At 42.7% G+C, this 27,598-nt stretch overlaps 1 long non-coding RNA gene and 1 pseudogene across 1 annotated transcript; one reads left to right on the plus strand and one right to left on the minus strand.

Moving 5' to 3' along the window:
- LOC141584127 (uncharacterized) lies at positions 1-27,598 on the minus strand. Its single transcript, XR_012517074.1, has 4 exons — positions 27,392-27,598; positions 26,401-26,659; positions 21,538-21,804; positions 1-557 (listed from the first exon to the last, which is right to left on the minus strand). It is a non-coding gene; the product is annotated as an uncharacterized LOC141584127 (long non-coding RNA).
- On the plus strand, positions 12,728-14,496 carry LOC101053516 (tyrosine-protein phosphatase non-receptor type 11-like; annotated as a pseudogene).

Raw genomic sequence — 27,598 nt, forward strand, 5'->3', positions numbered from 1 at the left:
CCCGGCATAGGGTTATTTTACTGGAAAACAGAGCACGCATGAAAGGAAATATCAAAGCCAACTAAGAGACAGCGGTGGCACAAGTGGTCTTATATCCTCCCAAAGGCAGAAATGACCCTTAAATATGTTTGGAATTCATAGTATGAAGTTAAAAGAGTATTTTGAAGTGACTATAACGTAAGAATGATAAATCATAGGAAACAGCTGGAAGGATCCTGAAGGTGTTTTTTCTGACTTATTCTTTCTCCAAGGACTGTAGACTCCGTAGCTGAGGCCAGTTGCGGTGAGTTCTTGTTGGTGTGCGAGTACAATGGTCTTCACAAATAAGGCAAATACAAGACTCGGTGATGGTAGCTTTGTGCCGTGTTCGCACCCCAGTCTTCAGGCTGCATCTCTGCTGTGCTGTCTTAGCCAGCTTCTCGTGGGCAGGGCTGTCAAGTCAACTCCCAGACTTGGCGGGTTGTCCCTTCTATCAGCCTCCTTCAGAAGGTTCGTTGTGGCATATCTAGGTCCTTCTCAGAATGCTGTCTCATTTCTTTCCTGACAGTTAAAGAAAACTTAAGAAAGTGAAAGCTTACATGAGAAAATGAGTAAGCACTTTTAAAACAGAACTATAAAGCTCGCTTTCAATGTAGCTAAAATTAGTCCTTTTTAGACACCTTGAAATCCCTCGTGCCAGACTGTATCTTACATTTACTATATATATATATTGCTTGAATGCATGTGTAGATGAATGTTCTCTATTTCTTTAGAGAATCTTATGTGTAACAGGTTGTGGTGATGAAGACATCCCCACTGATCAGAATAAGAGAAGCTGGCTTAAATCCTAATATGCAGGACTAGGAATAGATCATGAAGAACCTGACATTCATGCTTACAAATGATTACATGGGTCTCAAGGGAAGGGTGCAATGACTTTTGAAAAAAAATCAATATTCACAACTTCTTGATAAAAGGTGAGTTAGGTAGCATTTACTTTAGGGAAGATGAATTAATAGTCTTCCAAATACACCTGGATAACCTCACCTCAGACTAAATAGATCCCAAACCACTACATTTGCCCAAAGACTTTCTCGTCCCCATGTCTTCACTGTTCTGTTAACTATGGCTCCATTCCCTACCCACTCGGCTTTAAACATAGCTGTCAGACACAATCACTTTTGCTTGAATTCGTTTAGTTACCAAGACCTACTGATTTTTTTTTAACAATCTCTGTCTTGTCACCCATTCCTTCCTTTCTATTCTTAGAGCCCAATTTTCTAGATCAGGCCTTGTATTCTCAGTCTCTAATAGCTCACGGATACGTCCAACTTGTCTCCTTGCACACATTTCTCCCTCTAGCAGCTGTTATGAACTGAATTATGTTCCCCCCACCGCAGATTCATATGTTTAAGCCCATGTGACTGTATTCAGAAACAGGGTATTTTTGGAGGTAATTGTGGTTCCATGAGCTCGTAAGGATGGGGCCCTATTTGATAAGACTAGTGTCCTTACAGGAAGAGGATGAGACACTATGTTCTCTCTGCTCATACACAGAGAAAAGGTGGCCAACTACAAGCCAGCAAGAGGGCCTCACCAGAAACTGAGTTTTCCAGCCTCTCTATCTGAACTTCTTGACTCCAGAACTGCAATGAATTAAATTTCTGTGGTTGTAGCCACCTGGTCTGTGGTATTTCATGTCAGTCGTAACAGACTAATAAGCAGGCCATCTGCCCAGTATTCTCAGAGTTACATGCGTAAAGCACTAAACTGACCCCATGCTTTACACATCCCCAAGGCTGCCACTGCCCACCCCTATGACTTGTAAGTCCAAATGCTTTAGCTTGGAACCTGAGGCCACTCTCCGTGTCGTCCCCATAGTTACCTGCCCAGCCTAAAAGCCTTTATACTGTTTTAGGCAAACATTCTGATCTCATTGTCCTCAAAACCCACATGACATTTTCTGAAGCCACAGTGAAGCATGGTGCCTTTGGGGAACTGCCCGCGGTTGCCATGGCTGTAAGGTGAATCTACACCAGGGGATGGCAGGATGTGAGGGAGAGGAGTCACGTTCCACACGGGGCTTCCTCCTGCCTCTCTTCCTGGTTAATGGAGTCCTCACTGAGTTTGCAGAGGAGAGGTGCCCAGATCAGAGGCGAATAATGATGTCTAAGCCAGGGGTCAGCAAACTATTTTCATAAAGGGCCAGGTGAAGGTAAACATTTTGGGCTTTCTGGGTGTTTGTCACAGCTCCATTTTAGTGTGAAAGTAGCCACAGGCAACCCATAAACAAGTGAGTACAGTTGTGTTCCAATAAAACTTTATTTACAAAAGCAATTGTTGGGCTAGATTTGGCCTGTGGGGCATAGTTTGCCAATCCCTGATCTGCCAATCCCAGAGCACTGACATTGTTGATCTTCTGAATCAAGTGTAGAACAACTTTCAGATGTTTTGTCATATGAGAGGCAGAAAACTTCATCTTTTAAAGCCCTTTTTAATTTCTTGCTATTCACGAGGTTTGCCTTAGACCAGAAGAATCAGCACCACCCGGGAGCTTGTTAGAAATGTAGCATCTCAAGCCCCCACCCCAACCTCCTAAATCAGGATGTGCATATTAATAAGAAGCCCTGGTGATCAGAAGGTACACTGGAGCTTAAGGAGCACTGGTTGAAGCCACTGTTAGTTGAATGTCCTATTACTTGCAGATGAAAGCACGCCTATCTATTGCTGACAGGAACAAGTCATCGATATCTTACATGCTTTGGTAAGGACTGTGGTTTTGTCCTGAAGGACATTAAAAGGCTTTAAGTGGGGGAATGAAATGATCAGCTTCGGAGGGCATACAACTCATCTCTTTGATGAGATAATAAGCTCCTAAAAATCAGAGTGTATCAAAGAAATACCCCTGATATTTATCCTACTCTCTAAGGCCAGTCAGATAGGTAGACACCTCACCACTGCCACACCGTTGGATGGAATTCAAAAGCAGCCTCTTCTGTAAGACCTGCTCTCCTGCCCATACCTACTGCCACAGGCCCCAGGAAGATTGTCTGTTTCTGGCATATCCATGGGGCTTAAAAGTAATTGCAAGGCTGTAACGCTAGCATTATAATTGGGCATCTGAGCCTGGAGAGCTTTAATTTTAGATACACTTAACACTGCCACCACCCAACTTGGTTCGATTTACCCTCTGAATATATATCCACCTCTCTGTAAGACTATAAGCTACTTTGGCCTAAGCAATCATATTTTAAGATTTTTCCATCTCTTCCATAAGGCTCGCAAAGTGCTGTGCACATGACGGGCATGATAAATACAAAATTAATTTTTAAAATATCAGCCATCATGTATTGCTTTTCCAAGCTCTTTGAATAATACCTAAATTGCGTAAGCATCTCTAATGTGAATGTCATTCATCAACTAAGTAAAACATAGTAGAGTCAAAAGGATCCAAATAACATCAAGTATTTTGCAAGGCAGGTCTTTTCATATTGTTTATGTTTAGGTTCTAATACACCCCAGGAATGGTTTGAAAAAGAATTTGGTACAAGTATTTGCTCATATCAAGTCACCACATCTTCCTGTGGTTCGTTTGTGAAGAGCTAAAACCCAAACAAACACCACCTTTTACACAGTCACCCAGAGTGTTAGTGCTTACACGGAGGGAGCACGTCATAAGCCCGTTAGACACATTACCTCACTGAAACCATATGAGACCCTAGGGTTGGGTAGATTCTTATCTTCATTGATGAAGAAACCAAAGTGCAGAGTGTTGATGTCAACTTAGTGAAGATCACACTGGTAGAAATTGGGTGGTGGTAAGAAAGGGCAGCTAGAATTCAAACCCAGGCAGTTAAGCCCTGAGTCTGTGCTCTGAACCATTAAGAAGTGTCTCCATAAACAGCTTTCGATGTCAAAGGCCAAACTCTCACCACCCTATTTTCATCTGCAGGCATCATCAGCTAGGATTTTCATGTGACAAATAACCTATGTTAAGCCAAGTTATACTGAAGATAAAATGTTAGAAGCCATTTATTTTATGGTCAAGTTCAGTGAATGACAGTTTCTATGTTTAAAGCCTTATCCCATTATGCGTTAATGGTTTGGTCTATCATGATTAATACTGGGAAATATCTTTGAAATCAAATTAGAAGGTTTGAGTTTTTGTTTTGGCAGTTAGTTATCATAGAAAGGTTTTCTCTGTCATTTCAGACTCTACAGTAGAGACTGTTGAAGGAGGACCTGTAATTATGATCTTATTGATCTATTTAAATTAGAGAGTTTATTACAAAGCCTATGACCCTATCCAAACAGTTAAATTAAAGCATGGAATGGTATTTCAATGACTCTGGGGAACATAGAAAGCCAGCTGGGATTATTGAAACCTGAAAGTAGATAATTTGTCTCCAGATAATTCTGATCATCTGTCCTGACTCATTTAAGAATTTCAACTCTTATTTTCCCCTGGATTCTAATATCGGCTCTGCCGATTTCTGAATCAATCTGAGGTCTAAAAATCACAGATCATTTCTAACAGAGGCTCTTTATTCTCCAAGATGCAATAGCTATGACTTCGTGTTGAGCAAACTGACACCAAAGGATTACCTTTTATATGCCTTGAAATTTTATATTAAATAATTGTTTCTAGAGTTTTTTTTCCCATTTCTAAAGCCAAGGGGCATTAACTTTTTTAAATGGCAGTGAATTCACCAAAGTAAGTTTGTAGAGAAAAACTAGCGGCCCGACTTTAAGTTGTTGCTACAGAGATTTCAGTTCTTAGAAAAGGATACCTACCGCCTTCCGTGAGTCAGTCTATCACCACCGATTATTGTGTATGAGCCCTTTTTATATGGGAGTGCATTTCTTTTCATTGTATGTGCATATATTGATTGGGTGTGCAAAGCCTTTCACTCCTGACATCCTTTTTGGCTTTTTCTCCTTCATTTTTTCTCTTGCCATAAGTCCTTTCTTCCGAAAATTCTTTTTTCTAGTCATCAAACTGCAGAAGCAAGGAATCCAGGAATATCCTCCTCTAAATGCAATCAGTAACCAAGTCTTGCAGATCAGATTTCCAAAATCGAGCTCGAATCTAATTCAATTCATCTTTACCGCTCTTCCCCCAGTCCAAGCCATGATAGTTTCTCTCTCTAGGTGAATGTCCATCCCTGGAGACAGACACAGGGTGATACTGCTTGGACCACTGCAGCATCCTTTTATTTAAATTCCTCCATCGCTTCTGCACCATCATCCATTCCTCACACAACAGTCAAAGCGGAATATGTCACTCCAGTGTTTAAGTCCCCCCAAGGCTTCCTGTTGACTTTAGAATAAAATGCACAGTGGGAGGGTCTGGCTGTTCTCTGGACTCTCCAAGGCCTCTCACTGCATCTCAGCCATACTGATGGACCATTTGGTAGTCTTCTCCTCCACCCTGAGTCTGCCAAAGCACCCACCCACCCACCATGGGCTTGACATATCCATTAGCTCACAGTTCCAACATTATATGTTTAGGAGACCTCTCTAAACATAGATGTTAAATTCAGTGCCTATGCTCTTCATCTTAGTTCACAGAGTCCTTCCTCATAGAGAACTTTTGTGTTTGTGTGTTTGTATATCTGTCTCTTGTCTTTCTCAGTAGATTATAACCTCCGCAGAGGCAAGGACAATCACTTTTTGGTTGATCACTTAGCATTGGATCAGGCACATGGTAAGCTCTCAATTATTATTTGTGGAATGAGTAAGTCAATATAATCTGTAACACATGTAATCTCATGAAATACAAAGTGAAGATCCCTTTGTAAAACAAAAGAAATGATTCTTAAAAATAAATGTCATAATTCAAAGGCAAGGTTTTGGGGATCAACCACATGTTAATACAGGATTTGTTTCTGCGAACTGAATCAACAGAAATGGAAATATAATGTGTTTAAGAAGCTCTGTGACAAAATTATCCTGAAAAAAAGTCAATATAAACATCAATGTCTACCATAAACAACAAACACAACATGAAGCAGTTTTCCAAAACGGCTTGTTCCAGCAATGTAACAGACATGCACCCTCATCCAATAATCCAGCTTCTTCCAGGCTCCCTGCTGAGAAGAAGCAAGTCTGAGTTAGCTCCTTTCCCAGAGCTAAGATGTGGGATTTTTCCAGAATTGGAAAACTTCCCTACATGTCGGGGGAGGGGCCCTCACATACACAGTCATCAGAATCAGGACACTGGACATCTTTCACCCTGGTTACAAGTGTCTGTAACAAAGCAGCTCGACACTGTTCCAAAATTAAAGCTCAAGGTTAAAGTTAATTTTACCTTATTTGCTTATGTATATACAAGTTAGTGGCTAACAAGCAGAATGTCAACATCCTATACACTGGTTTGATCCCTTACAAACAGCCCAATAAACCTTCCATAGCCTTTGTCAATAATGTTATTTTCAATACAAAGCACATTGTATTTTTACACATGTAATCTAATGTGACCTTTAAAGCAGGTATTATTATTCCCATTTTAATGCTTTAGTGGTTGATACCCTAGTGCAGGTGTCCTCAAACTACGGCCAGTGGGCCGCATGCAGCCCACTGAGGCCATTTATCCACCCCCCCCTCCCCCGCCGCACTTCAGGAAGGGGCACCTCTTTCATTGGTGGTCAGTGAGAGGAGCACAGTATGTGGCGGCCCTCCAACGGTCTGAGGGACAGTGAACTGGCCCCTGTGTAAAAAGTTTGGGGATGCCTGCCCTAGTGTCTCTCAGCTCCAGGCTAAGCTGTTTATACTCTATTTTCTGATGCTGGGGTGAATTCTGACATTCCTGTTATCCCCATGTTAGCTCCATGTTGGGGTCCACCCCAAAGGAACCTGAGGAGAGACTGGAAGGCAGAAGGAGGGAGAAGGGATTTCATCCTCTCCGTTTGCTTCCTGTGCATGGCGGTGCCAGGGGACCTTCACCAGGCAGAAGCCTTTGCCCATTCCACCTTCCAGCTTCTTCTTACTGTCCCCACACCAGCCTCCCTGCATCACTTGGAAGCAATGTCTGCAGCATCTGAGCAGTGCCTCCTCCGCAACAGAGGGGCAATGCAGACTTTGCACATGCGTATTTGCGTAACGATAAACACACAGTGAAAACATTGTATTCCCACTTCTAGCAATAATTGGGTTAGCTACACACTGACAGCATATTGAAGCATTGCTGCGATATGACCCTATCTTTACATGAATAAGACAGCTTTACAGAACTATAAAGTGACATTTCAAACCTCTGATTTTTCCCTGCACTATTTATTTTTCAGTTCTATCCATGTTCCTTTTTGTCTAGAATACCTGTTCTTCTCCCTGACCTGGTCCAGACCCCTCAAGGCCAAGCTGCACATTTTCCTCTGTGAAACCTTTGAACCCCATGGCAGGCAGAATAAGCCGCTCCATCCACTCAGCTCCCATTATTCCCTGGGCAGTCTTCTCAGGGACTTGAGAGAGAAAGCACACACACACGAGCTTGGAAATGGCCTGGCTTGGATCGATTCTTGGCTTGAGTTACTAACTTCCTATGTGAGTTTGGATACGTTATTTAAGTGTCCGTTGCTTCTTCTGTAAAATGACACGAACTTCTCCCAAATTTCTCCCTCCTGCATTCTTGACCTCTCCATCTTTCCAGCTGCTGAAGCCCAAATCCTTGGATTCATCATTGACTCCTGCCTTTGCTTCTCTCCAATATCCAACAGCAAATCCCAACGGCTCCACTTTCAGAACGTATCCAGAGTCTCATCACTTCTTTCTACCTCTACTGCTACCATCGTGATCTGAGTTGTCATCTTTGCCTAGATCATTGCACAAGTCTCACAACCGACCTCCACAATCTTTCTCTATTCCCTTCTGGTATACAGCAGCCAGACTGATCACGTAAAAATATAAACTAACACAAGAACAGAAAAACAAACACTGCATGTTCTCAGTCATAAGTGGGAGGTGAACAATGAGAACACATGGACACAGAGAGGGAAGCATGGGGTGATGGATGCAGCCAACCACCATGGCACGTGTATAACTATGTAACAAATGCGTATGTTCTGCACATGTGCTGCAGAACTTAAAGTATTATATACATGTAATATACATATATATGTATGACCAATTTTCTGTCCAGTGGAAAGCCATCTTAGAGTAAAAGCCAAAGTTATTCCAATGACCCATAAGGCCAGTAACGTCAAACTTTAGTTCCTGTCACCCTGCTCACTGCACACTGGCCTCCTTCCTGCTGCTGGAGCTGGCCAGGCAAACTCATGGCTGAGGCCTCTGCACTTGTGGCTCCCTAGGTCTGGAATGATCTTCCGTAAGATAGCTACATATCTTTCTTCCTCACCTCCTTCAAGTCTTTGCTCAAACGGGATTTTCACAATCAGACGTTCCCTGAGGACTGTATTTAAAATGGAAATCCATCCCCCAAACTACTCCCTAGCTCCCTTCCATGCTTTATTTTGGATGCTGTTATACTTTTTGTTTTTAATCACTGACACATGGGAAATTATTTTATTGCAATCAATGGCAGCCTCTGAGTCCACAGTTAGGCAAACTCTCCCAGAAAGGATCACAGATCAAATGAAGGTGATCAAATCGTATAGTTTATTAAATTGACTCAAAATTCACACTGGAGAAGTGGGAGTGAGTTAATATGCCTCACATAGCACACAAACGGGTAAAAACCCTAACCAGGACAATGTTCAGATGTCTCTTTCTTTCTCTACCACACCAGCCATTCCTGGTAGTCACTAGGACCAGCATTGTACTTTTTTTTTTTTTTTTTTTTTTTTTTTTTTTTTTTTTTTTGTGATAGAGTCTAACTCTGTCCCCAGGCTGCAGTGCAGTGGTGTGATCTTAGCTCACTGCAACCTCCTCCTCCCCGGTTCAAGTGATTCTCCTCCCTGGTTTAAGTGATTCTCCTGCCTCAGCATCCTGAGTAGCTGAGATTACAGATGCCCACCACCATGCCTGCCTAATTTTTGTATTTTTTAGTAGAGACAGGGTTTCACCAGGTTGGCCAGGTTGGTCTCAAACTCCCGACCTCAGGTCATCTGCCTGCCTTAGCCTCCCAAAGTGCTGGGATTACAGGTGTGAGCCACCGCACCCAGCCCAACGTTGAACTTTTGAGCACGGGGTCTCAGCAGACAGAAACAGTATCAGGATCCAGCACATGGTGATGGCTGGTGCTTGACAATTAACCAAGCAACCAACATTGTATTTGGTTTTTGTGGGCAAAGGTAACGCAAGGTCAGAATAAATTTCACAAATGAGTAGCCAAATAAGGAACTCATGAATATCGAGTGTCTCACATGTATTACAGTGTCATGAAGATCAGGTATCCTGGGGCTGCCTTTCCTTCCCGCCCCTGTGCACGTACACATGCTCTACTTGATCTTTCTAACCTGTCCCTCAAGCTGCTCACTTATTTTCCAATACTTAAATATTCTCAAGCAATACTGCCAATGCATATTACAGCCTTCCACCATCTCACATTTTTTACTCACTTTGTTTATTATCTACCGAATTAAAGATGCCACAAACACAAGAATTTTCATCTGTTTTCTTCACCAACATACTTAAAAAATAATTATTGAAAAAATAAAAGAAATTCTGAAAACCTTGAGGCTTAAATCAAATAATATTTGAATTGTACTAGAACACCAGAGAAAATGACTTGGAGCAGGACGAGAAGATGTAATTGAAAGCCCACGCTATGGTCCCTGCCCTGCTGATGCCAATCCCTTCCCAGGCCCATGGGTGTGGGAGTGCTGAGATGCTCATTCTGAAACTCTAGAGAGCACCCATTCTTCTGGAATTGCTCACATTTTCTTTCTATGCTCTCCAAGTCACTGTTCTTTGGCCCACTTGACTCACAGTCAAACTAGTTTTAATCTTGTACTCTTAAAATATTTGTTCAATGAATGAATATCCTGTTACAGGTTGCTCTGGGACTTCAGAGCCCTGATGAGGATTGATGCTTAAATGAAGATGACTTCAGATATTTATCCCAATGAGGTTGTGCTTTGTCCAATCTGCAGTGCTTCATTCATCCTGAAGTTACTCCCTGGCAGGTCCTGGGCATACCCAGGCCTAAGGCCTCACATTAGTCTGCTCAGGCTACTGTAACAAAAGATCATAGCCTAAACCTGATGGCTTAAACACCAGAAATCTATTTCTCACAGTTCTGGAGGCTGGGAACTCAAAAATCAAAGTGCCGCCTTATTCATTTCTCTGGTGAGGGCTGTCTTTCTGGTTTACAGACATTTGCCATCTTGCAATGTAGTAACATGCCTTTCCTTGCTGCATGTTCTCTCTCTCACACACACACACACACACACACACACACACACACACACACACACAGAGAGAGAGAGAGAGAGAGAGAGAGAGAGAGAGAGAGATAGATCTCTTCCTCCCTTAATAAGGCCACTAGTCATAGAGGATTGAGGCCCCACACTTATGTCCTCAATTTAACCTTAAACTACCTCCTAAAGACCTGTCTTCAAATATAGTCACATTGGGAGCTAGGATTTCAACCTAAGAATCTTGAAGGGATAAAACTCAGTCCATAGAAGACCTAATTTCTTCTACCCAGCACAGTATCATTTTCCTTTTTTAATGTTATTATTAAGTTTTGAAAAATGTATAGCTCTTCTATAAAATATACATTCTAATCCATTTCGATTTCTGGCTTGCTTCATATATTCTATCCACCCAGCCACTTCAGACATTGAAGTTTTTATCCCACATCCGTTGATTTAACCATTATATTTTCCGAACTGAAATTCAGGACACACAACGTCATCAATATGAATGTGCTTATGAAAGAGTAGAACAAAATGTCAGAAATTGGGATTGTCTTGGAAAAGCATGGATATGCGTAAAATGATGATAAATAAACGAATTCTCCGTATTTGTGTTTCAATGATCGAGAAGAGATTAATGCAACTTGAGCCTGGTGCCACTCAAACCTACGAAAAATTCTGTTTGTCTAGTTAGATGTTTTGATGGTGAGGAACTTATCAGCATTGGGATGTGGAAGATACAAAGGTTGAAGACAGGTGCTGTTCTTTATGGTAGAGTTTTGCAAGTTTTCTTTGGCCCATAACATAGAGCCAGAAATTTTACCTTGCAAATCTGTAGGATGTGATACACTCCGATCTATGCCATGCTATGCTATGCTATGCTATTCTTTCTCCAACGGGTGTTATGGCCTACATAATTGGTTTCCAAAACATGAATCTATTGCTATGTGCATTGGAAAAAAAAAAAAAAAACAGTTCTAGTGGGTTGGGTCTGATAAGTTTTGGTTTCCTTTCTGTTAAAAAAATATTTTGATTAGCGTGAAAAAAGTTCATTTATTTTGTGTTTTAATGCATATAGCTACTAGCCTAGTATCTAGAAATAGTGTCATTCTCTTGGAAACTTATCTGCTGAAACTTTTCTATTCACAGATCACAGGTTTTTGGAACTGGAAGGAGCTGCAGGGGTGAAGTCAGAATATATTGCACAGGAGACACTCCTTTGTTTAGACACAGTGATCTTAAACATGCAATTCACAAAAATTGTTCTTTTTGTTTTTTGACTCTTCTGAACAGAACCCATCTTCAACTTAGTTTGCTAACTGCCTGTGTGGCATGATCTTGTTCTCCCTTGCAAAGCTCACAGGATGGGTTTTTGTTTTGTTTTGTTTTGTTTTTAGTTTCCTTGCTGTTTTTCCAGGTCACAGTACCACAGTTGATGGGTGATTGTGGTTTGAGGTCACCTAGAGAAGAGGGGGTAACCCAAAGATCTTATTGCACACCTCAGATTGCTCTCTGATGACACCAAGAGCGTCAGAGGGGCTGAGGTTGTCAGTGAACGTTCACCTGGAAAAGCAGGGGTGAAGCTGCTTATGGGCGAAAATGAATCCCGTGCTGCCATCTATTGGTAACTGGTATTAAAAACAGCAATTTTTAATACCTGATTTTTAAAAAATTTTGTTTTGGGGGAACTACAGTTCACTTTCACCTATTCTCCAAATTTATATTTCCCAAGAAGTCTTGATTTCAAGTGAAGGAATCTGTGGATGGGAATGACCCATCTTTAACCCTAATGAAGTTTGTCTGTAAAGTAAACCAAAGGGACAGGGGAATTCCCACATCATCTCATTACTGCCCAAGCCGACACACTTCCCTTTGAGGATGGTTTGAGGGAAGGAGGGACTGTCTGCTTGTCAGAGGGATTTCAAAGAACGCACTGTTCTCATACTTCAGATCTCGCCGATTGCTTCATGGGCCACCCGAGGTTACCAGATGTTTTGTCCAAAGGGTGGCTTCAAACAGAAACAAATAGGCCCTCTCTGTTTTGAGGCCTGTTCTAAATACTACACCATTGCAAATAGTTCTCTGGGTTTGTGTATTAGTAAGGAAAATGAGACATCAAGGACAAACCACTTCCATTTTAAAAAGATTCCTGCTCGTTAAAAATAAAACGAAAGGAAACTGGAGTGCAGTGGCATGATCATGACTCACTGCAGCCTCGACTTCCTAGGCTCAAGTGATCCTCCCACCACAGCCTCCACGCCTGGTTAGTTTTTTTTTTGCATTTTTGTAGAGATGAGTCTTGCTTTTTTGCCCTGGCTGGCCTCGAGCTCCTGGACTCAAGCGATCCTCCTGCCGCAGTCTATCTAAGTGTTGGGATTACAAGTGTGAGCCACCGTGCCCAGCCTACTTTCCTTATTTATAGAAAGAAAAGAATGGAGAAAACTGAGGCTTGGAGAGAATGGTTTCACCCACATAGCACCGGTATGGAGGCAGAAAAACCTACTGTTGACAAGCGAAGTTGATGGCAGTTTTTTGGCAGGGCCTAATGAAAGTAACCCTGGAGACTTCACACTTTCTGCTAGTAGAAATGCAGCTGTCATCCACATCAAGATTCAGGACACTGGTGATTACCATGGCCTGTGTGGAGGGGAGAAGTCTGCCACTTTGGCTGAGTTGGTCCAGTATTACATGGAATATCACGGGCAATTAAAAGAGAAGAATGGAGCTGTTCCTGAGCTTCAGTATCCTCTGAACTATGCATATCCTACCTCTGAAAGGCGGTTTCACTAACACCTCTCTAGGAAAGAGACAGAGAAATTATCAACGGAAAACAAACAAACAAACAAACAAACAAAAACCACATACTAGCTTTCTTGTATGAGAGAGCCAGAGCCATGCTGGAGATATTGTTCTCTCTGTGCGCACCAGTGATGACAAAGGGGACAGCAATGACGGCAAGATTAAAGTGACCCATGTCGTGATTCGCTGTCAGGAACTGAAACATGGCATTGGCTGTGGAGGAGAACGGGTTGACTCTTTGATAGATCTTGTGGAACATTACGAGAAGAATCCTATGGTGGAAACACTGGGTCCAGGACTATGACTCAAGCAGCCCCTTAACATGACTCGTATAAATGCTGCTGAAATAGAAAGCAGAGTTCAAGAAAAAAGAAAATGAGCTGAGACCAGAGGTAACGTCAAACAAGGTTTTTGGGAAGAATTTGAGACACTGCAACAAGCGGAGTGCAAACTTTTCTACAACCAAAAAAAGGGTCAAAGGCAAGAAAATGTAATAGAAAAACATCCTTCCCTTTGACAGTACCAGGTTTGTCCTACACCACGGTGACCCCAATGAGCCCCTTTCAGATTGCATCACTGCAAATGCTGTTGTGCCTGAATCTGAAACCAAGTCAACAATTCAAAGGCCAGAAAGAGTTACATTGCCACACAAGGCTGCCTGCAAAACACAGTGAACGACTTTTGGTGGATGGTGTTCCAAGAAGACTCCCGAGTGATTGTCATGACAATGAAAGAAGCGGAGAGAGGAATGGGTAAATGTGTCAAATACTGGCCTGATGAGTGTGCTCTAAAAGACTATGGCGTCATGTGTGTTAGGAACGTTGAAGAAAGTGCAGCTCATGACTATATGCTGAGAGAATGTAAACTTTCAAGGTTGGACAAGCTCTACTCCAGGGGAATGCAGAGAGATGGTCTGGCAATACCACTTTTAGACCTGGCCAGACCACCGAGTGCCCAGCGACCTCAGGGGTGTGCTGGACTTCCTGGTGGAGATGCCACCATAAGCAGGAGAGCATTATGGATGCAGGGCTTGTCAAGGCGCACTGCAGTGCTGGAATTGGCCGGACAGGGACGTTCATTGCGATTGATATTCTGATTGACATGATCAGAGAGAAAGATATTGACTGCGACATTGACGTTCCCCAAACCATCCAGATGGTGTGGTCTCAAAAGTCAGGGGTGGTCCAGACAGAGTCACAGTGCCGATTTATCTATGCGATGGTCCAGCATTACATTGAAGCACTGCAGTGCAGGACTGAAGAGTGGACAAGCAAGAGGAAAGCGGACAAATACACAAATATTAAGTATTTCTCTAGCGGACTAGATGAGTGGAGATCAGAGCCCCCTCCCATCTTGTACTCCGATGCCACACCGAGCAGAAACGAGAGGAGGCCATGCCTAGAGTCAATGAAAACGTGCACCTGACGCTATAGCAGGAAACTTTCAGATGAGACCTGCCAAAACCTCCGCACAGAGATAGATGTGGACTTTCACCCTCTCCCTAAGAAGATCAAGAATAGACACAAGAAAGTTTATGTAAAGACAGGATTTGGATTTGGAAGGCTTGCATTGTGGTTGACTACCTTTCGATACGCAATACTGGAAACCATGTAAAGACCACTGTGTTTTAACTCAACAATACCTGCTTCCCAATTACTCATTTCCTCAGATAAGAAGAAGTCATCTCTACCGTGTAGACAGCATTGTATTTTATAGAATTTTGTTTCAAATTGCGGAAGCAGTTAAATTGTTTACTATATTTTGCAGATTATGGGGATTAAAATTCTAGTTATAGGCTTTTAAAAAAATTATCTTAACCAGTTTAATTTTTTTGTTTCTCATTGTGGAGGATGATAAGAAGAAATGATTTGGGAAAATTAAATAACAACATCCTAGAAGAGTGGGAGCAATCTCATTTACTATCACGTATCCAGCAGTGGATAATTCATTTCGATGGCTTCTATTTGATGGCTTCTGGCTAAATGAGAATTAAGCCAGTCCCTAAGACTGTCAGAAGCGGACTGGTCTGCCTTTGCATTGGCATTAAAGAGTCAGAGAAAAAGAATAATGGATATTTATGAATTAAGAGCTGTGGCTTTTTTTCTTTTAGCCGATGACCAATTACAATTTGGCTGTTGACTGAGAAGGTTGTTTGGGGGGAAATGTTTGCCATATTTTCTTTGCATTTGAATCTTTGTCTTGTACTTAGAAAAAAGGCGTCTGTGAATGACCAGTGTTATTGGTTGTCAAATGTTGCTGAAAAGTTTACCCCAAAACTTTAGTGGCTTAAAATGCTAGACTGACTGGCTGTTCGTCTGCCAGCCTGCAGGTGGCCACTCACGTGGTCAGCAGGTCATCATGGAGACTGGAATGGCTGGGCCTTTCTCTGCCTGCAGTCTTGAGTCTCTTTCCTTCATGCAGTCTCTTTCAGTGGCCTTACCGGCAGGGTAGCTAGACCTCTCATGCAGCTCAGAGCTCCCAAGAGCTCAAAAGCAGAAGTGGCCAGACCTCCTGAAGGCTTAAGTCCAGAATTGTCGCAGCTTCCCTTCTGCTGCCCTCTGCTGATGATGATTTTTTCTAACCAGGAGAGAGTCTGAGTATGCCCTGTACTTACTAAACAAGTCACAAGCCCAGCCCAGATTCAAGAAAAGCGTGTGAAGTGAAGGTGCTGTTAACAGGGGAGCCACTAGTCTAACAGCCGGTCACAACCAGTGCCACGGAAAACCAAGGGTATTAGCAAACATAGAAGTTTGCTAGTGACCTTGGGAAGCCGAGGCTGCTTACAGTAGCGGGGACAAGCTGAAAGTCAGACTGAGAAATAAAGAGAAGGTCTTCAAGAAGCTTCCTGAATGATTTCTGCCAACCCTGAGACTATTTTTGGAACGAGCACTTGGGGAAACTGATCTTGTGAGGATGGATGTGTTTAGGGACACAGGGGTTTTGAGAGCAGCACCACCCCACTGGGGCACCCGCTGACTTGGGAAATGTGATGCTTTTTAATGCCACTGGGTTTTAGTCAGGACGCAGTGAGAAGAACACCCCTAACAGGCCTGCCTCCAGCCAGGTTGAACAAGCTCATTTTTATTTTAGCCAGTGGGCAACATTTGCTAATGGTCTCCCTTAATTTCCTTCTCCAGAGACATCCCTCTTTGCCACACATGTTGAATCAGCATTCAGTGTGAATATTTCAACGAAAATATCATTTGTTGACTTTTGTAATGGTAATAAAATGCTACGGCTCTTTGCTGTGAATAAATAAATAGAAACAAAGATATACTTAAATCGAATGAATGAAATCCTGTATTTAAAATGTCTAGGCGGGGCAAGGTGGCCCAAAGCCTGTAATCCCAACACTTTGGGAGGCCAAGGTAGCAGAAGTACTTGAGTCCAGGAGTCTGAGACATGGGCCACAAAGTAAAATCTCCTCACTACAAAAATAAAAAACTCGGCTGGGTGTGGTGGGACACACTTTTAGTCCCAGCTACTCAGGGGGTTGAAGCAGGAGGATGCTGAGAGCCCAGGAGGTCAAGGCTGCAGTGAGCTGTGATCACACCACTGTGCTCCAGCTTGGACAGTACAGCAAGACCTTGTCTCAAAAATAAAAAGCTTATATTGGAAAAAAAGATTATTTTTATGAATGAGTGCAATGTGATGTAATGGTGTTCACTATTATACAATCATAAGATTTAAAATATTAATTTCTAAATCTACATAGCAATGGAATGAATAGCCTTGTTTTGTTTCATATCTATCTCTCTATCTCTCTATCTATCTCTCTATCTCTCTCTCTATCTATCTATCTATCTATCTATCTATCTATCTATCTATGCTGTGTATATGTATATGCCAAACACTCTACTGGATGCTCAAATATATCAGTAAACAAAGCAGACTAAAATCTCTGCCTCTAAAAGCATACATGCTAATGGTGGGGAGGGGGGCGGATAAACAATGAATAAACTAATTAAGACTTATATAGAGAGGATGGGAAATATTAATAATTACTATGGAAAAAAAGGCTGCAGGTAATGGCAGTGGGGAATGGTGCAGAGGGATAGGTTGTAACTTTGTTGGATAGTCAGGGTACATGTCATGAAGAAGTTGGCATCTGAGCAGAGATTTGCAGTTCATGAAGGAGGTAGCTCTGAGGCCATGGGGAGGTGGAGCACTCCAGGGGAGGGGAGCAAGCAGCCCGTGCGAAGGCCCTGAGGAAGGGGTGTGTCTGCTATAATAGAGAAGTCCAGCATGCTGAGGGCAGGGAGGTAGGTGGGGCCTAGGACATAATTCGGGAAGGTGGATTGTGAATTGCCTTGTGGGTTTCAGTGAGGACTTTGACTTTCACTCTTGAGTGCCATGGGGAATCATCGGAAGATTTTGAACAAACAAACAATGTGATCTGATGTACATTTTAAAAGAATTATGCTAGCTGCTATTTTTAGAATAGACTGTAGGGAGCAAGGACCGGAGCCAGGTGATCAGTTAGGAGGCTGCTGAAACCAGCCACGTGAGGGGTGCTGGTGGCTTGCACTGAGCACATAGCAGAGTTGATGAGAAACGGCCAGATTCTGCATGTAATCTTAAGATTGAACCAGTAAAATTTCAATAAAGATTCATTCATTGTGAGATGTCAGAAAGAGCAGAGTCAAGGATGACCCAAGACTTCTGGCCTGAGTACTGGGAACTGAGTCAGCCTCCACTGAGATTGGAAAGACAGAATATGGGGTTGTTTCACGGGGGACATAGCAATTTCTCCCAGTCCCATCAGAGGGTTGCTGCACCTGAGCCTACAACCTCACTTGGATACACAATCAAGAGTGTAAATTCACAGCCTTTTTGCCAGTAAATCCCCCTTAGTTAAAAGGCCTTTCTGGCCCCATTTTCACAAAAAGGCTGCCCCGTTCCCCCATGGCTAACAGACGCCCCAAGATATCCCTCATAGTACATACGTTTTCAGAGTGTGCATTTCACTATGATACTCGTGTGATTTACTTACTTACTATTTATCCGGAAAGACTCTAAGTGCCAGGCGTCAGAGGACTATGTCTGTTTCTGCTTCCAATTGTTTTCTCACCTGCCAGACAGGTTTGGCACGTGATAGGTATTCAATAAATATTGATTAAGGAAAGAATGAATCACAGTAAGATTTTAGGGGCCAAATAGGATCTTCAGGAGCCCATAATTTTGAATTATGGGATTCCCTTGGGACTACCTAATTACCCCGGGATTATTTAGTTACTCAGAGCACTTCGGGTCAGGGGTTTTTGTGTGCTAAACCCCGACAGAGGTGTGGCCCTGTTCTAAGAGGGCAGCTGCTCTGAGCTGGCGGAAGTGTGGGAGTTAGGACTGCACATCTCGAGGGAGCAGATATGCTTTGCTCACCTTGCTTTCCTCTGGGTCTGGTGACTTGGCCCTCACCTCACTTGCTCTCATTCCTTCTCGTCCAGTCTGGTCTTAGCCATCTTCACACCAGCGGTTTCCATGGTAAATGCACTGATGAGGAAAAGCAGTAGCTTCCTCTGCTTCTCATCCCCACTCCCTGCTTCTGCTCTCAGGACAACAGGCCTGGCCGGGATGCTAGATCTTCTATACTTCTTAGGACTGATTCCAGGGCCTCAGTAAAGGATGGGAGGTGTCCAGATTTCAGTAAGGAATGTACCTCCTCACTCTCCTCTTCTCTGCCTTGTTTATCACACAATGTGAAATGACCTCTGCTCTTAGTCTCATGATCGCTCCCAAGTGTACTCCAATGCAGGATTTTTCAACTTCAACACCATTGACATTTTGGGCTGGATAAATCTTCACTGGGGAGACTGCTCTGTGTTTATAGGACAATGGTGCTCTGTGGGATGTTTAGCAGTGTCTCTGGCCTCTACTCTCTAGATATTAATAGCACTCCTTCACACATGTGACAATCAAACACGCTTCCAGACGTGATTGAATGTCTCTGGGGGCCACCAACATCGGCCCCAGTCACAACCTTGGTCTAAGGTCTGGCTCTATTTTGTGAAATGTCCTTGACATCTGGCCCCATAAAGTCTCACTTCTGCTGCCCTCCCCTTAGACTAGCTTCTTACATAATCCTGTTTTATTCTACGAAGGTTTTGGATTGATTAGAAGGAGGGTACTGTCTTCTCTGTCCGCTAACGATTTCAGTGTGTGATCCTCAAAGCTGTCGTTCCAATCACCGTCATCCCTGTCTCATGTCCTTGACATGGTTATGACTGGAGGAAAGCACTGCCCTCTAACAGACTGTCTGAACCTTTACCCGTTCTAGGATTGTGTCTTTATTCTCTTTGTTCAGTATTTTCCTTGTTAGCTTAAGAAATATTTTTTGTTGATGATAGTACTGATGACGGAAAAGTAAAAAAGTTGTAGATGCCAAAGTAATCTTTGGCAGATAATTCTGGGAAACTCCCCGATTAGTGGGAAAATTACTGGGTTTTGTATGATATTACAAGCCTTCACTAATCCTAGGAAGAGAGTTGTTATCTGGGCTGCAAATGGTGAAATCAGGGAAACAATATTTGTTATAAAATAGTAGATGAAGTATGTGGTTGTGTAGAGATGGAAGCAAAACTCAGTTTTCCACATTAGAGAAATAGGAGCTCAAAGAAAGTGAGAGCTGCTTAAGAAATCAACTAATATAATTCTCTCCTTTAGGATATAACAAAACAGAAAGCAGAGAGAATAATTGCTTTGCCCAGGGGATGTAAATAGCATCAGGGCCTGGATTTAAACACAGATCTTTTAATTCTCTATTGTGATTTGCAATAAAATTTTATCAATCCATGGCAAAACGAAAAAAAATAAGATCAATTTGGAAAATTTGTGTCTGAATGTAAATTAGTTAAATGTAAAGAACTATCCTTTATCCTGAGACGTGGGCCCTTCCAGCCTTTTACCATTTTTGGTAACAAAATATTGTTCTTATTAGGAAAGAATGACTCCAGATGTATTTGGAGTTAGGGGGTTTCTTAATGCTTTTATTTTAGTCATCCTAAGGCAATTCACCACCATCATCCCTTTTTAAAAATAAACAAAAATCTAAGAGCCCCTGAAATAGAGTACTTGTTTCCAAAGAACCACAGAGATGTTCTGGTTCCTAGAGAGCAAGACGGGATGCACAGGCCTGTGGGTGAAACCAGATGGAGACTCACGGATGAGTAATTCCTGTGAACAATGGCAGCCCAGCATCCCAGTCTTGGGGTTTTCTGGAACCTCCTTCCTTCTTCCTCTTTACTCTCTTATCGCTCATTGAAATTGAATCTGAACTTGAGCATGATTCCTGATAGGAGGCCTCTTTCTCTCACTCTCTCCTCTCTCTCTCTCTCTCTCTCTCTCTCTTTCATTTGTAGAGATGGGGTCTCACTATGTTGCCCAGGCTGGTCTTGACATCTGGCTTCAAGCAATCTTCCCGCCTCAGCTTCTCAAAGCACTGGGATTAAGGCTTGAGCCGCTGCACCCAGTAGGAGGCCTCTCTGGATCACCAAGGTGGCTGTATCTGGTCTGAGCCAGACTTAGGTGTATCTGGTTGGAGTGGTTGGGGGTGAGCTTCTGGGCCTCCCATTGTTCTTTCTGATAGTGGCTTACCTTAAAATGCATAAGTATCAGGATATTACTTCTCTAATATTCTTAATCCCTCTGTCTGAGAGAAGACTACCAAGATGCAAGGTCAGACTTTTAGAGTATTATAGGAGTGGGGCTGAAACTGCTGCTGTCTTGTGTCCTTATCCCTCACTCACTCTTGTCCCTAGGAAAGGGAAGGCACAAGTTACTAGAAAAGCTTCATCAGACTTGAGTAGCCACCAAAATGTCCTGGTATACCAGTTTGACCACTCAGATTCCACATTTCCATTTTAACAGAGGCTTCTGAAGATGTCAAAATATCAATCTAAAGAAGCGAATGAAATTGCAGCCTCCCTCCCCGCCCGCCCACCTGTAGTTAGGGGTTGGTGCACCATGAGCCTGTGAGTTGCCTTCAGCCTGGGGCCTCAGCAGCTGCCAACCAGCCCTTCATGGAAAAGAGCACATGAGGGTTTTAAAAGAGGAAGATGACACTGGGATGTCTCAGAGATCTGAAAGCATTTTCAAGGGAAAAGGAAACCAAAAAAGGAAAGAAACATGACATCAACATTTATCTACATATCCTCATCCTGTAACGGACCTTTGTGTCCTCTGATTCCTGGTGTCATCGTTCTCTAAGGGGCTAGATGATTCTCTACCAGAATGGATCATTCTAATAAGGCTACACCTGGCCAAGAATAAGGTTGTCTTTATATCTGGACTACTTCTTGGAATGCTTCAGATGGTCTCACATGAGCTCACCTAGAAAGGTTTGCAACTCCAGGAAACAGCAGCTGCTAAGAGGAGAGAAGGGAGTTAACAGTTAAGTGCTTTGTGAGAGGTCATGTTGAGAAGCTTTTCATGTGCTTTCTCTTTTTACCTTCTCAGCAATCCCACGTGGTATCATTTTCCTCATTTTATAGCGAAGGAAACAGATGCTCAGAGATGTTGGGTAACTTGCCCCAGGTCAGAAAGCAGAACTGGTCCTGGTTGACCCGGGATCGAGCCAGGATTCAAATCCAGATCCTCCTGCCTCTGAAGTGCTCTTTTCACAAGATTGACCTTCAGTGTACCTGGCCATCCCATGCATGCAGGAAGTGGGGAAGGAGGGTGTGGTTCCTGAGCCATGAAATGGTCCAGAAAGAACCTAAGAGACAGAGGCAGAAAACCATTAGAGCTACGGTCATCATCGACACACAAGTTGACTAACATCAGCTTTTTAGTCCCAGGCTTCCTGTGGACTATCTGTCTTTGAAGTACTCTGCTTGAGGGCCGTGCTAGATGGCAGAACACTCTGGCATAGGAAGGAGAAGAATTTGTGTTTCATTAAACAACAACAACAATTCAGAATTGTAGTTCTCTGTCTTTTTTTTTTTTTTTTTAGATGGAGTTTCGCTCCTGTTGCCCAGGCTGGAGTGCAATGGTGCGATCTCGGCTCACTACAACCTCCACCTCCCAGGTTCAAGAAATTCTCCTGCCTCAGCCTCCAGAGTAGCTGGGATTGCGGGAATGCACCACCATGCCCAGCTATTAGCTACTCGGGAGGCTGAAGCAGGAGAGACTGTGGTGGTGCATGCCTGTAATCCCAGCTACTCGGGAGGCTGAGGCAGTAGAGACTGTGTTTCTCCATACTGATCAGGCTGGGCTCCAACTCCCTACCTCAGGTGATCTGCCTGCCTCAGCCTCCCAAAGTGCTGGGAGTACAGGTGTGAGCCACTGGGCCTGGCTGAGACAACGAAAAGGTGGACGTTTGATGAGCTTATGTTTCTGACAGTTTCTAGAGTTCAGAAACATGGAGACTTGTTTGCATAACACCTTCATTACATTATTATTATTCAGTTGATTTATTCTTTCATTTCAGATCATTAACTATTAACTGAGGTCAGGTGTGTTAAATATTCAGTGATAGAAAAAGAAGTCTATCTAGTGAGCAAAAATACATTTTGAGATTTAAAAAAGAGAGAGAGAGATCAAATCTTTGGGATCCAACATGGGACTTCGGACAGCTCAGGATATCCGCTGGTTTCTGCCTGGGATCTGAAGACTGTTTACATTCCAGTGGAATTCCTGGGAAAGTCCAGAGCTCTCAGTGCTATGAAAACAATGGCTTATGGTGATAAACTCTTAACTGCCTCACCCTGCGAAGGTTCCCTGAGCAGGATGGACAGGGCCAGACAGCATTCCTAGGAAGACTTTGCCTTGTTTGCTGCCTTGAGCTGAAACTAAAGCTGGTTTGAAGGCATGTGGACTCCTGTCTGCTGAGCCGTGGCTGGACATTGACGAAGATTGCTACTGCCCCTCTTGTCATCGGTAGCTGACAATTTCCACAGGGAGTCACAGCCACGCCCTGGGCAGGCTAGGTACTCCTAAGGTATGGGAACCCTCCGCATTCATGAGGAAGTCATGGAGATGGAGCCGGTAATAGTGGACCTTAAGCTATATTAAATCCCTCCTTTTGCAGAAGAGAAAACAGAGGTCCAAGAAGTTCATTCGGTATTTGAACATGGCTGGTCACTTATCGACTCAACACATATTAATCAAGCTCTGTACCACGTGCAGAGAAAGAGCAGTGAGTGAAACTTAGGAAAGGAGGGGTGGGTTTGGGGCTAAGTCCATCCTGCAACTTTCAGTTTTCAGCCCTTAAGAAAGAGAACCTGATGCTTGGTTTAACCTAGAAGAAGCTAAACATGGACATATTCCTCTTGCCAGGGGTTAATTTGGTGTGGGCGTGGCACATGGTCTAGTTCTGGCCAAGTAGATATTAAGGGAAATTTGCTGTGGGGCTTGGACATGTTTCTGGGAACAATTTTTCTTCCACAAAAGGTTGCTGCATGTGGATGTAGTGCCTGGAACTAGCCTGTGGACAAGCTGACGTGGTACAGAAGACAGATGGAAAAACCCTGGGCCCCTGACACCATCATTGAGCGACTGAAAAACCAAACTCACAGGCCCTGCTACAACACTTGTGGAGATGTGAGCTGACAAAATGAGCTTGCCAATGGCACCAGCTGAGCTAGGTTTTCTAATGTTTGTAATAGAAAGCATTCTTTAAAAATATTCAAAATTTTGGTGACAGATATACTAGAAAGTTCATCAGATGGCTTCTGTTTTCTCTTTGGAAAGTAGCGGATGGATAATTTAAGAAAGTAAAAAATTGAAAAACAGCTCCTTAGAGGAATTCAGGAGAGGGGCGGGCCTGACAATGCCTGAGCCCAAGAGATTATAGCAGGAACAACCGATTCACTAGGAGGCTTTCCTCCAGCTGTGCTCAGTAGCCCGAGAACAGCAGTGGAGACGGTAGATTATTACATTCTGCAAGGTTTGGGGATTCCTCCCAGGCAGGTGCTTTCCTTTTTCTGACACAATATATTATGTCTTTAAAATGCTGATTCAGTTCAATGTTAATCAATTGCCTACCATGTACAAGGCACCCATAGGTTTCTGTGAAAATATAAAAATGTTTTTGTGGCTTCCAGAATGGCTCAGATGAATCCAAAGGATCTTCCAGTAGGTATATAGCTTCACGGCATTAAATGATGTTCAGTTGTGAGATTGAAAGTGTTCATGTGTCTCTAAAGACTTAACAGCTAATGAAAGACATAGATCTTCAAAATGGAAAAAAAAAAATCTTAGGAAAAATAAATTTAAAAATCATAGGAAAAATAAAATCATAGGAAAAAAATCATAGAAAAAAAATAAAATAAATAAATCATAGGAAAAAAATAAATAAATCATAGGAAAAAAAAAATAAAAGTCCTGTGGGTGATTTTTGAACTTCTTTGGGTTAAAAACAACGGGATATGGTGATTAGATGCTCCAGGTTTCCTTAAAGAGCAAACAAAAACAACAAAACAACCCGGTGCTAAGCACATTCGCGCCTTTATTCTACCCTGAGTGTCCAGCATGAACAAAGGGCAAGTTCATGTCCTTTGGACTGCAGAACTGCTGGAGAAACATTAATGCTTACAGCAAAATTTAGGATTTACACATGGCAGAAAGAGCCATAAAGGAAATGCTCCCTTCTCTTTGGACAGAGATGGGACAGCCAGGTAGGCAGCCAGGAGGTTTTCAAGGGAGTCCTGGTAGAAATTCTGTAGACAGGAAGGAAGGGTGAGCGAAGCATTTCAGGCACAAGCAGCAGCCTGTGTAAAGGGCTGGGTGTGCACAGCAGGGAGCCTGTTTGGAGGCCTGCATTCTGGGCTCCTGTCTGGTAGAGAACTTTATATAGGAGGAGGGTCTATAGAGGGCCAGGGTCATTTAAGAAACATGAACCTGGATGCTGCTAGAGAGAGGGAGCCACTGGGAAGCAAAGGAAGGTGAATAATGCAACCAGATTAGTGCAGAAGCTGAACTGTAGGAGATGCTGGAAAGGGATGGAAATGGGGCAGGCGCTCTGGCCTGTGAGCGAGGCATTCCAACAGGAATGGAATGCACATTTAAAAACACAATAGGAATGTACATTTAAAACACAAAATATCTCTGATATTTTGGGACTGGGGAATCTGTAGACTATCACATTTGGATTTTCAAGTTCGAAAGGGTATTTCTGAATCCTTTGCCAAATTGGAAATGGCCTTGTACTTTTCTGAGATGCTGACAGAGTTGCAGAATTACAGGCCAATGACCAACATAAATTTTTGAAAGTCATGTTAATCCTCTGAGTGGAGTTTTTGAAAAAAACAAAACAATGAAACTGTGAAAGAGATCAAAACACCACCCCACAGCTACTGTTCCAACAATCCCTTTCCTCTGAAATGCCCCTCTCACATACCCTCGTGCCTCTCTTCTCGGTGCACCAAATCTCTCCAGCCTCAGCCCCAGGTGGCTCTTCTCTTCCAGCCCCCAGCCTGGCTACTCCACACTCTCCCAGGCATCTCCATTCACCCACTCTCCCAGGCATCTCCATTCACCCACTCTCCCAGGCAGAGAGACCCCATCTTCTCCAGGAGGGAAAGGGCTTCTAGCAATCAGTGCTTTTCCTTAGTCTCAGGAGAAAGGGGGATGACCAGGCTCACTCCAGGTTAATTATTTTTCATCCCATCATATTACCTTCTCATTTTAAACCTGTTATATTGAGTAGTCAGGACTCAATCATTGATGTGATACAAAGATTGAGACAATTACCTGAGTAATTTAGGAAAAAAGAAAGGAGATTTCCGCTTTCATCATTCATCAGTGTATTTTTCTTTTTTAAATACACTTTATTTTCTGCAACAGTTTTAGGTTTATACCACATTTATTTTAATAGAGGATAAATGTCCATTCAATGTTTAAAGAAGGTTCTGACTTAAGCAGAGCCTTGCTACATAAGGTTTTACAGGTCATGACATTTCCTACAAAGCAAACTGTGAGAAAATGACCTAGATGCTGCCTTTTGGGCAACTCAAGGGGTTTATGGGATTCATTGACATGATGATTCTTGTGTAGTTTGAAGCTAAGATTTATTGAGCTTTTATCTGTGCCAGGCATACTCCAAAGGCTCTCTCGTATTAGCTCATTTAATCTTCACAACCAGACAATTATTAGCCTCATTTTTATAGCTGAAAAAACTACGGGACTCAGCTAGTGAATGGTGGAGCCGGCAAGAGTTCAAATCCAGCCTATTGAATTTTAAATATTAACCACTAACCCTTTGTATTAGTCAGGTATCTACAGAAAAAGAGAACCAATAGGATATATATGTATGTAACAGGAAATTGATTATGGGAATTGGTTCATGTGATTATGGAGAACAAGAAGTTACCAAGATCTGTTGTCTATAAGCTGAAGAACCAGGAAAGCCAGTGCTGTAAGTCAGTTCAATTCCCAAGGCTGGAGAATCAGAAGCTCCAATGTCTAATGGTAGGAAAGGATGGATGGCCCAGCTCAAACAGGGAGACTGGAATCTGTCTTCATCTGTGCTTCTGTTCTATTCAGGCCCTCAATCGATTGGATGTTGCCTGCCCACATTGGTGAGGGCATATATTCATCACACAGTTCACTGTTGCAAATGCTAATCTTACCTGAAAAGACAAATTCAGATGTAATGTTTTACCAGCTATCTGAGCATCCTTTTGTCCAGTCCAATTGAAAAATTCACCGTCACAAATCCTGCCCTTGCTAATCTGGCACCGACACACTTCTTTTTAAGCCATACTTAATCTGTAAATAAAGACAGCAGAGTTATAATGCCACCTAACATGATACAATCAGGATGTGCGCAACCAAAAATCCCTTCCCTAGAAGAGGAGATAAAGCTCTTGAGTAAAATTTACTCTCCTGATTTCCCGTAACTTAAATACTGATGTAATATTAGCAATACTTCATTACTGGTATAAAGTTAATACAGCTTAATGTTGCATGATAAGGAAGTAAGAGAGAAAAGAAAACATAGATATTTGCTTAGCATATGTTCATAGACACACAAATGCATTTATAACAATATAAGGAGAAAAAAACTCATGAAAATTACAGCTCTTGTTTCTATAACTGGTCACATAACTGTAGCTGGCATCGATAACTACTTTAACCTCTTACCCATTCCGCATTCCCATTGCCCTTCAGCGAGCACCTCAACTGCTCATGGTTTTCTTACCTGGCAGAGTGAACCAAACCTTCATACCTTAAGTGTCTGAGCTAATATTAGTTCTGCCTGGATTAAGCTGTTGTAGTTTTCCATTGATTTTAATCACAGAACATGGTCATTAAGAGATACCCTAAGAGATCTCTTGTATTTCAAACATACTATTTCTTACCTCCAATGTTGAATAGCAGTGCAATTTCTCCTTAGTAGTCAGACAGTCATGCAGCCAACACTGTAACTCCATTCTTGGCCTGTTGACTCAGGCACAAGGAGCCCAAGGCGGCCTAGTGGCAGTCTTAACTTCCAGTTCAATGGAGTAATTGTTATGTCTACCGGTGGTAGCATTTCTCCCACTGGAACTAAAACCTCTTGGACAGCA

The sequence above is a fragment of the Saimiri boliviensis genome, chromosome 4 (genome assembly GCF_048565385.1).
Source record: "Saimiri boliviensis isolate mSaiBol1 chromosome 4, mSaiBol1.pri, whole genome shotgun sequence".
Classification (NCBI taxonomy): Eukaryota; Metazoa; Chordata; class Mammalia; order Primates; family Cebidae; genus Saimiri; species Saimiri boliviensis.